Source organism: Pinus tabuliformis, chromosome 1_2, assembly GCF_031772625.1.
Source record: "Pinus tabuliformis cultivar Carrire ecotype Pingquan chromosome 1_2, CPIR1, whole genome shotgun sequence".
In the NCBI taxonomy this organism is placed as follows: Eukaryota; Viridiplantae; Streptophyta; class Pinopsida; order Pinales; family Pinaceae; genus Pinus; species Pinus tabuliformis.
In genome coordinates, this window is record NC_142298.1 from 301086288 (window position 1) to 301096000 (window position 9713).

Genomic DNA, 9713 nt, shown 5'->3' on the forward strand with positions numbered 1-9713 from the left:
GGTTAGCTCACAAAAAGGATGGTTTTTTCTTTGCATGCACACACTCATTCTATTTTTCCCACTCATTGAAATGGTGATCTCTTTCATCCATACACTTGACCTTCCATTTCATGGGCACAATTCCTAAGGTGCTTTCCCCCCAAGTAAAGGTTGAAACTACTAGAGGGGTGATTTTACCCACTCAATCTTTTTTAAAGTACTCAACCCATTCTCCCACAATTTTGAAAGGTAGCCCTTCCACCTAAATGATTGGTTTGTCAAGTTAGTCGAGGGAAATGAAGGATAACTCTCACAATTTTATTAGGGTAACAAAATATTTGGCAATGGTCGCTATGGTTCCTTAGGTTAGCCCCTTTTTATCCCCATCACTATTTTTCACTCATGGTATCATGGTCCCTATAAATGATCCTATCTAAGTTAGTTGCTGGAATTTTCTTATTAGTTGATGGATAGTAATGTTTACAGTATTAATATTTCTAGATCATCTCAACACTATAATTAAATATTCGTGTTGATAATAAAAAAAAATATTAGCATAATTCATTAAAATTTATTATGGGGGTAAAGATTGGGGATGTTACAATCCCCTTTGCATTGGAATAACACCATTCTCAATGGTTTCTTCTTTATTGTAGCAACATGCTATCACTACAAGGAAAAGACCCTTTAGCAGAGGTTTTTGTAGAAGACGCTATAAAAATAGTCCAAAAATCTGTTTGTAGTGGAGGTCACTACCAGAGTTGGGTGGGTGGATGTTTTAGTGGATTTTTTTAACGGTGTGTCTATAATACACTAATGCACAGGTGCATTATGCAATTATACGCACCCATGCTTAATAGCATATGGTACACCATGACAGAGTTAATTTTTTATAAAAACAAAAACATAACAGTGCGATAAGTACATAATGCACACTGGTGTGTATATTACTTAAAAAAATGTCAATCGTGAAATTCATTTTGCCCAATCTGGTACTATTCTCTAACAAAGCCCCGGTGTTAAACCCGTGTACGAACACGTCGGAGCATAAACAATATGATACACCGTTGTGGGGTTTTTAACTTAAAAATAGTGGTGCACTTATCATATTATACACACCGGAGTCATTCGTTAAACTAAATGCCTCGGTGCTCAATAGAAAGTGGTGCATTGTTGTAGGGTTTTTTTTATAAAATTAAAAAAAACAATAGTGTGCTACCTATATCAGGTGCACTAATGTGTATTCTACTTGATAGCACCGAACAAAGGTTAAATTTAAAAAATGTTGGATGTAATACTCATTTTCACCATTTCGGTGTTATACTCCCATGAAGCACTGGTGTTATTCCTATATTGAAATGCCCTAGTGCGTAAAGAACAAGGTGCACCGCTATAAGGTTTCAAATTTAAAAAATAACGATGCGTTAGGTGAAACCGAAGTACTGGCGAATATACTAATCAATAACACTAGTCAAAGGTTAAATTTAAAAAAATGTCGATCATAAAATTCATTTTCATCATTTTGGTGTTATACTCCCACAAAGCACTGGTGTTATTCTTGTATCGAAATTCCCTAATGCATAAAGAACAAGGTGCACCGCTATAGGGTTTTTAATTTAAAAAATAGTGATGCGCTTAGGAAATCGTACTCCCCAGTGTAGTTACTCGAGTACATCGAAATAGGGTTAAATACAAAAACTGTGCTAGCCATAAAATTCATTTTTACCATTTTCAGTGTTGTCGATCTCTCAAGCACTGGTGCTACTCTTGCCTTTGTGAATTTCATTGTTCCTGTGCTACCCTTGCTTTCCATTCTTTCATCCGTTGTTCACATCGTGGCTTTCAAATTTTCTCAAATGGTGGTCAAATTCGTTTTCTTCATTTATGTTGCAATCAGGCCTCCCTGCTGAAAAAATGTCTAGGAAATGTATATGTTTCTCTCTAATTTAATTTTTTTGCAGAGTAGAATTGAAAATTAGGTAAAAAAATCCATTTTTTTTTAATTCCTGTGCAGTGTGTTCAACAGGTTAGGCTCACATTGGTTACGATGCAGCTTGTAAATTTACAAGGTGCACCGCAAATCGTTGCATTCGGTTAACACACCGTAGTTTTGTTGGTGTGTTTGGTAAATTGAAACACACAAGGAAAAGTTATAATTTTTAAGGCGGTGCATCTGGTAAAAGTTACTTCCCATTGTGTTTATTTTTACCAAACGCACTAATTGCATAATATTAAAAAATTATAGATTGGTGCGTTCATTAACTTGAACATTCTGTTATCGATGCGCACCGGTGTGACATGTTATGTCGACGCACCACGTTGAAAAATAAAAATAACAAATGTGTTTGTATGTATGTGTACTAAAACTAGTGCATCAAGTCAATGTATGCATTGTGGGTGATGCTTTCGTGTTTTTTTGGCGTACTATATCTGGTGCATTCTTTTTTTTTTGCACACCAAGGATGATTTATTTTTATTTTTAATTGAAAGCTATATGTCCATACTTATAAACACATTTTTCATTTAATAAAAAAATTATGTTCATGTATGAGGGTTATGTATTTTATATGTCAATCATCTCGAGATATCAACAAAGGGAGGAGTAAAAATAGTAGGAGAAAAGGGTGGACCAATACAATATGGTCCAACCGTGGGAGGCACAAGAGAGGGAGATATATTTATACCCTCACCCTATTACCACATTGATCCAAGGCCTCTTGAGGAGTGTAGGCCTCCTTAATTACTATGAGGAGGCTACATCCCTACCAGGGGCACTCCGGGTTGTTGGAACAACTGATCCATCGGTAGTAACTCCACCAATATGCTTTCCATGTCAGTCTTAATCAGTGGTATCAACCCACTGAGGAGGACATTTATTTTATCACTGGCTTATCCAAGAGAACAGAGTATTTTCTCCAGTTCCCTGATGTCCCACATGGTGTTGCAACAAAGAGTCATCTTGCCTACTCTCAAAGATATGTTGGGGATCATGTAGTGTATCCAACAGATTTTCAAGTGCCTGGTGGATAGCTATGGATCGCTTGTTTTGGTGTAGAGGAGGTTAGGTGCCTCTCATTATTAGTGAGTACCATTTCACACTATACTAGTGATGGGAAACACATTAGTTTCCCTCTTTTATTTTGTGTCGATTCTTTAGTGTAGAGGCCACGATGTATCAGATGGACTACCATTTTTTTGCAGTAGTTTTGTATGTCTTTAGATATATGTCATGTTATGATACATGGGAGGTCAAACTTCCCTTTTTCTTCAAAGCTTTTTTGTTTATTTTTTGAGAGGTTTTCGAAGATGAGGCCTACCTTTAAACATCACCCTCCTAGGCTGATGACTAAGGTGCAGATGCACATGTGGGGCAAGATGATGCCCAAGAGGGACCAACCAGAGTATCCGGCCAGGATTCCCGCTGAGGCATTGGGGCTACTGGCCAATGAGGTTGACCACATGTTTGTCTTAATGTCGTGTCTTTACGCAAGGATGGATTGGTGACAATGTCCAAACATCCTCTTCAAATTGGATTAACATGTAGATGATAAAGGTAATATTAGTGTTTTCTTTATATTAATCTAGTTTCATTTTATTGTATTAATTAATTAGAATACAATTTATTCTAGCACGTTATTTAACTTGTTTTATTAAATTGTTTAATGAAATTTTCTAATTATCGTTATGTACTATATATTTTGTAGATATTGACACATTCTTTGGGAACATACCTCCTCCACCACTGGATGCAGATGCAGAGACGGCTAAGGTCATGGCGTAGATGGGCGTGGGCATGCACCCACGTAGGGCTACTGTCAACTTTAGGATGGAGTATTGCGACCAAATCTCTAGACCTTTGGTTGAGAAGGGAGTCTGCCCTGCAACAATTCGAGACATCAGGGCAGATCCTGGGCTCCTCGAGCTCTTGAGGGATTGTCCGCGTGATATGATGAGTCTTATGCATCACATCGTCAAACCTACTAGGCTAATGGCAGTGAGGAGGGATGGGTATGTAGTAGATACACATGAGTATTCACCCAACACTACCCCATTGAATCATGATGATCATCATGGTTATCCTTTTGGTGATCAGGGTGGTGATCTTCCAGATACATAGTCTTCACTTAGACGTACTACCCTTTCAGATCATGATCAGGGTGCAGGTGGTCCTTCTAGTAGTACTCCACCTCCTCATCATTCACCTCATGATCACCCACTTCCTCTTGTTTATCCTCGGAGAGAAGACCATCCGCCTTCTCCTCCACATCATAGTTCGATTGTTGAGGCAGTTGACCATCCATTGTCTTCTACTATAGACTAGGCTACCACTACTACTGTTGTATCAAATATCTGACTTGTATATATATATATATATATATATTGTTCAGTTTAATGTACTTAATTTATATGTTGGTATTGATGTGTATATTGTTAGGTCATGTTAGATATGTTCATTTAATGTGCTTGCAGATAAATGTGTATGTGATAGCAAGTATTTGACATGAGATGTATATTTGAGGATATGTGTGGTGATGATGTTAGATTACAATGCTTTTGTCTTGTTGTATGTGATCACGATGATAATGACTTGTTAGATTTTTGTGCTAGCTAATGACGTTTATATGTGCTAGAGGTGTATATAATTAGATGATGTTAGTGAATTTGAAAGTGTATTTTAGATGATGTTTATGTTTGTTAGATGGTTATCATCATAATGTTTATTTTTGTGAAATGATATTTATTATAGATTATATATTGGTGAACTCATACCAAAATTTTATATATGAAATTACATGCAAAACAACTTACTTTAAAAAAAAAATTCAAAGATATTTTTATAAATTGCAAAGTTTAATATGGTTGAAACAATAATTGTTTATAGAATTCTATATTGGTTTATAAAATTCAATATATTGTTAAATTTAAAAAACTTAAGTCAAATTTTTTTATAATTAATTTAGATTTAATATAACTTAAAATTTATATTTTAATAAATTTTAATTTATCACTAAAGTTATGAGAGTTTCAAGCAATTTAAATTTAATATTTATAGCAAATCTTACCAATTTAAATTAGAAATTTCTCTCTCTAAGGATGAGGAAGAAATGTAAAATAAGGATTGTGAAGTTACTTGTAGTTGGGGATTTGCTCTATTGGAAGTTCTCCCTTAAAGAGGCAAGTGAACTTTTTTCTAGTAATAGAGCTATAACACTTTGGTGCTATATTGGTTTGATGTGGAAGTAATATAGACTCTATCAATACTAAGACCCTCCTCGACCGAATGCGTAATGCCCTGCGGTTGACAGGCGACCGGGCGTGTGCTCCACCCGCTACGCGATGCGACTAAGTCATGAAAACCGAGCGTGGAGCGACCAAGGACGAAATATATGTTATATAGGCGATGTTGGCGTTCCATGTTTTATAGGGCGAGTTGGGGAACTCGTCACACCATGAGCCGACCGAGAGCGATGGCAAACGACGGATGGATTGAGGGGTGGTCCCGCGCCATGGGCGGGCCGACCTCCAAAGACATTGAACGATGGCTTGGACGTGGCGGTTGGACAGATAGGTGGAATGGTCGACCGAGGGCGTGACCTTCACACACTCAAGCATATAAACATACGATGGAGGATGGCACTTTCACCATCGCACTTCGCACTTGATCTCAACACAAGGTGCAAGAGTTAGAGATGCAGCGCGGTATAGGTATGAGCTATGTGCCCGCCCGCCAGGCACGGCTACACGATGACTTCGGCATAAATGTTGGGTAGACGAAGGCGCGGGTGGAGGGTGTTCGAAGGCGCCCGCCCGCCGAAGTGTTAAGGCGAGTTTTGGGTTTTGTTTGGGCGGTGGGTAGTGCACAGGCGCACCCGCCCAACTCGGCAAAGAATACTTGTATTGTATTTTGGTTAAGTTGTGGTGAGACCACCGTGCGCTCTTGCACGGGTGGGCGCCCAACTTGGGTATAACGCCGGTCGAGTTATACTCCTGGTCATTGTACAAAATTCTCTCATATAATAAAAGATTATTATACATGTGATGTTGTTCTACTTCTATGGTGTTATTATATTAATGGTTTCCGCACATTAATATGTTATTCATGCTTGATGATGAATGCTAAGACGTAGTTCGTAAAATAATGTAACAATGGTGAATGTTAATTATTTAGGTGGTGTTGCACCTGACCAATTTAACGAAAAAAGAATTGGGGGCGTGACAGGTGGTATCGGAGCCGGTTCACAGGTGGTGAAGTCATTGCTTGATTAATGCAGAGAAAAAACATGTATGCAGGGAAAATTTATGGAGAAATCGTGGATTAACAGTCTAGGTTTCATGGACTTGATGGTTCATGGCAAGACCATTCAAGCTCTGGTGGACACAGGGGCCACTCATAACTTCATGACAACATGGTTGGCAAAAGAGGTTGCACTGATGATCTTCCCATCGAATGTGGAAGTCAACGCAGTGAAATCTAGAGCTAAAGTGGCGGGTTTGGCACACGAAGTGCCTGTGCAGATAAAAGACTGGAAGGGTCAGTTGGACTTCACAGCGATGGAGATGAATGACTTTGATATGATACTCGGACAGGATTTCTTGAAGGGCAACAGGGCTATTGTTGTCCCCTTCTATGATGAGGTGGTGCTGGTTAGACAGTCACAAACTTGGACTTTGTCCACTCATAGGAAAAGGAGGGAAGCCAAGGTGCAGCTTGTTTCGGCACTGAGTTTGGAGAAGGCTATGAAGGAGTCAGATATGGAGACATATGCGGTGATGTTCAAGGATGTCGAAGGTGATGGAGTGGGGACGCCTGTTCCAGCTGAGATTTCTGAGGTGCTAACCAAATATGCAGATTTGATGCTTGATGAGCCACCAAAGAAGCTTCCACCAAGGTGTGCAGTAGACCATAGCATTGAACTTGAGCCAGGAAAGCAACCCCCGGCTAAAGCACCTTATCAGTTGTCAGGACCTGAGTTGGAGGAATTGAAACGACAGCTAAAGGAGTTAGCTAATGCAGGTTTCATCAGACCTTCAAGGTCCCCTTATGGAGCTCCGGTATTGTTCCAGTGGAAGAAGGATTCGAATGAGATATGGATGTGTTGTGATTACCATGCACTGAACAAGCAGACGGTAAGGAACATGTATCCTTTGCCATTCGCTGTTGATTGCTTTGACAAGCTTGCGAAAGCCCGAGTGTTTTCCAAGCTAGACTTGAGGCATGGGTATTATCAGGTGTGGATAGTTGAAGGAGACGAGAAGAAGACAGCGATAGTAACAAGGTATGGTAGCTTTGAGTTCCTTGTTATGCCATTCGGGTTGTGTAATGCTCCTGCTATGTTTTACACTTTGATGAATGATGTTCTACGACCATACTTGGATTCGTTTGTAATAGTATACTTGGACGATATAGTGGTGTATAGTGACAACATGGAGGATCATAAGAAGAAACTGGCAATGGTATTCGAGGCACTGAGAGCAAATCAGTTGTTCTTGAAGAAGTTTAAGTGTGTGTTCGCACAAACCGAGATTCCGTTCCTTGGGCATATTGTTGGTCAAGGGTACATACAGATGGAGCTGAGCAGGGTGAAGGCAATCGAGGACTGGGTTGAACCGAAGAATGTCCATGAGATGAGGGTGTTTTTGGGCATGACCAACTACCAACGGAAGTTTGTAGAGGGGTACTCCAAGGTAACATCATCACTGACAGACCTATTGAAGAAAGACAAGAGATGGAGTTGGATGGACAAATGTCAAGCGACATTTGATGACTTGAAGAAGAGGATGGTTACAGCACCGATACTGAAGTTTCCAGACTTCGAGCGACCGTTTGAGGTACACACTGATGCTTTGGATTTTGCCATAGGAGGGGTTATTATGCAGGATGGGCATCCGGTGGCGTACGAGAGTCGAAAGTTGCAGGATACAGAACGAAGGTATCTGGTCCATGAGAAGGAGATGACTGCAATCATTCACTGTCTTCATGTGTGGAGGCATTACCTAATTGGGAAGTCGTTTGTTGTCAAGACTGACAACGTTGCAGCAAGTTATTTTGCATCACAACCAAAGATTTCTGCGAAGCAAGCTCGTTGGCAGGACTTCTTGGCAGAATTCGACATGACTATCGAGTATAGACCCGGAAGGCACAATGCGGTAGCAGATGCCCTTAGCAGGAAGGGACAACTCGCAGCATTGGAAGGGGAAGACCGGGCAGCTAGGAGTAGGAGTCGAGTTCAGATGTCAGAAGAGATGCAGAATAAGATCAAGGAAAGTGTTGAAACCGATACTTTGGCACAGAATATAGTGAAGCAGATAAAGGAGGGGAAGACACGAAAGTTCTTTCTACGATATGAGTTCTTGTTCTTTGGAAACCGACTTTATGTTCCAAATTCATCTGGGTTCAGGAGGCACCTTTTGAAGGAGTGCCATGACTCGCCATGGGCTAGCCACCCAGGGATGCGTCGTTCTTTGGCATTGTTGGAGAGAGGATTCTTTTGGGAGAAGATGCGAGAGGATGTGGAGGAGTATGTACATACGTGCATCATTTGTCAGCATGACAATTCGGATAATCAGAGACAAGGAGGACTGTTGCAGCCTTTACCGATTCCTGAGAGGCCATGGATGAGTGTCTCGATGGACTTCATTACTCAGTTGCCACAGGTTCAGGGGTATAATGGGATTATGGTCGTGGTTGATCGTTTTTCCAAGTATGTTGTCTTTGTTCCTACAAAGATGCCTTGTGGAGCCGAGCGGATTGCGGAGTTGTTTTTTAAGAACATAGTCAAGTATTGGGGGATGCCATTAAGCATCGTGTCGGATAGAGATTCGTGTTTTACAGGAAGATTTTGGACCACATTTTTCAAGTTAGTCGGGACAGAGTTGTTGATGAGTTCGAGTTACCATCCATAGACAGATGGGCAGACCGAGAGGATCAACGCATTGCTGGAGGATTACTTGAGACATTATGTGACGACTGATCAGAAGAATTGGCCTGAACTCTTGGATATTGCTCAGTTCAGTTACAATATTCAAAAGAGTTCTGTGATGGGGTACATTCCATTTGAGTTGGTGAATGGGCAGATGCTGGTTGCACCGCATACTGTACTGATAGGTGGTTTTTTGAGGAGTCCTCATGCGAAGAAGCTCATGAAGGCTTGGGATGAGACCTTGGAGTTGGCACGGTTGCGCTTGCACGAAGCTGCAAGGAGAATGAAGAAATGGGTTGATCGAGGAAGACGGGATGCGCACTTCAGTGTGGGAGATATGGTGTTTCTCAGGATTACTGGGGAGCAGTTTCAGTCAGCCAAGGGGACTGCGAGCAAACTGACACGACAATATGAGGGACCATTCCGAGTGAAGAAGAGAGTGGGGGAAGTTGCTTATGAGCTGGAGCTTCCGCACCATATGCACATGAAGCATCCAGTTTTTCACATGAGTCAGTTGAAGAGATGTAGACTTGATGCTGATCATCCAGAGAGAGCTGAACCACCGAGAGAACCAACCGAGATTGTGGACAAGCCAGGACTGGAGTTGGATAAGATTTTGAGCTACAGAACTACAGGGATTGGTTGTCACATGAAATGGGAGTATCTTGTCAGATGGAAGAATGCACCGGAGGAAGAAAGCTGGGAATCAGAGGACTCGCTTTGGAGATGGAAGAAGAAGATTGTGAAGTATGAACGAAAGATACTGAGGCAGTCGGGATTGTCGAGGGCGACAATGATTTCGAGTGGGGGAGG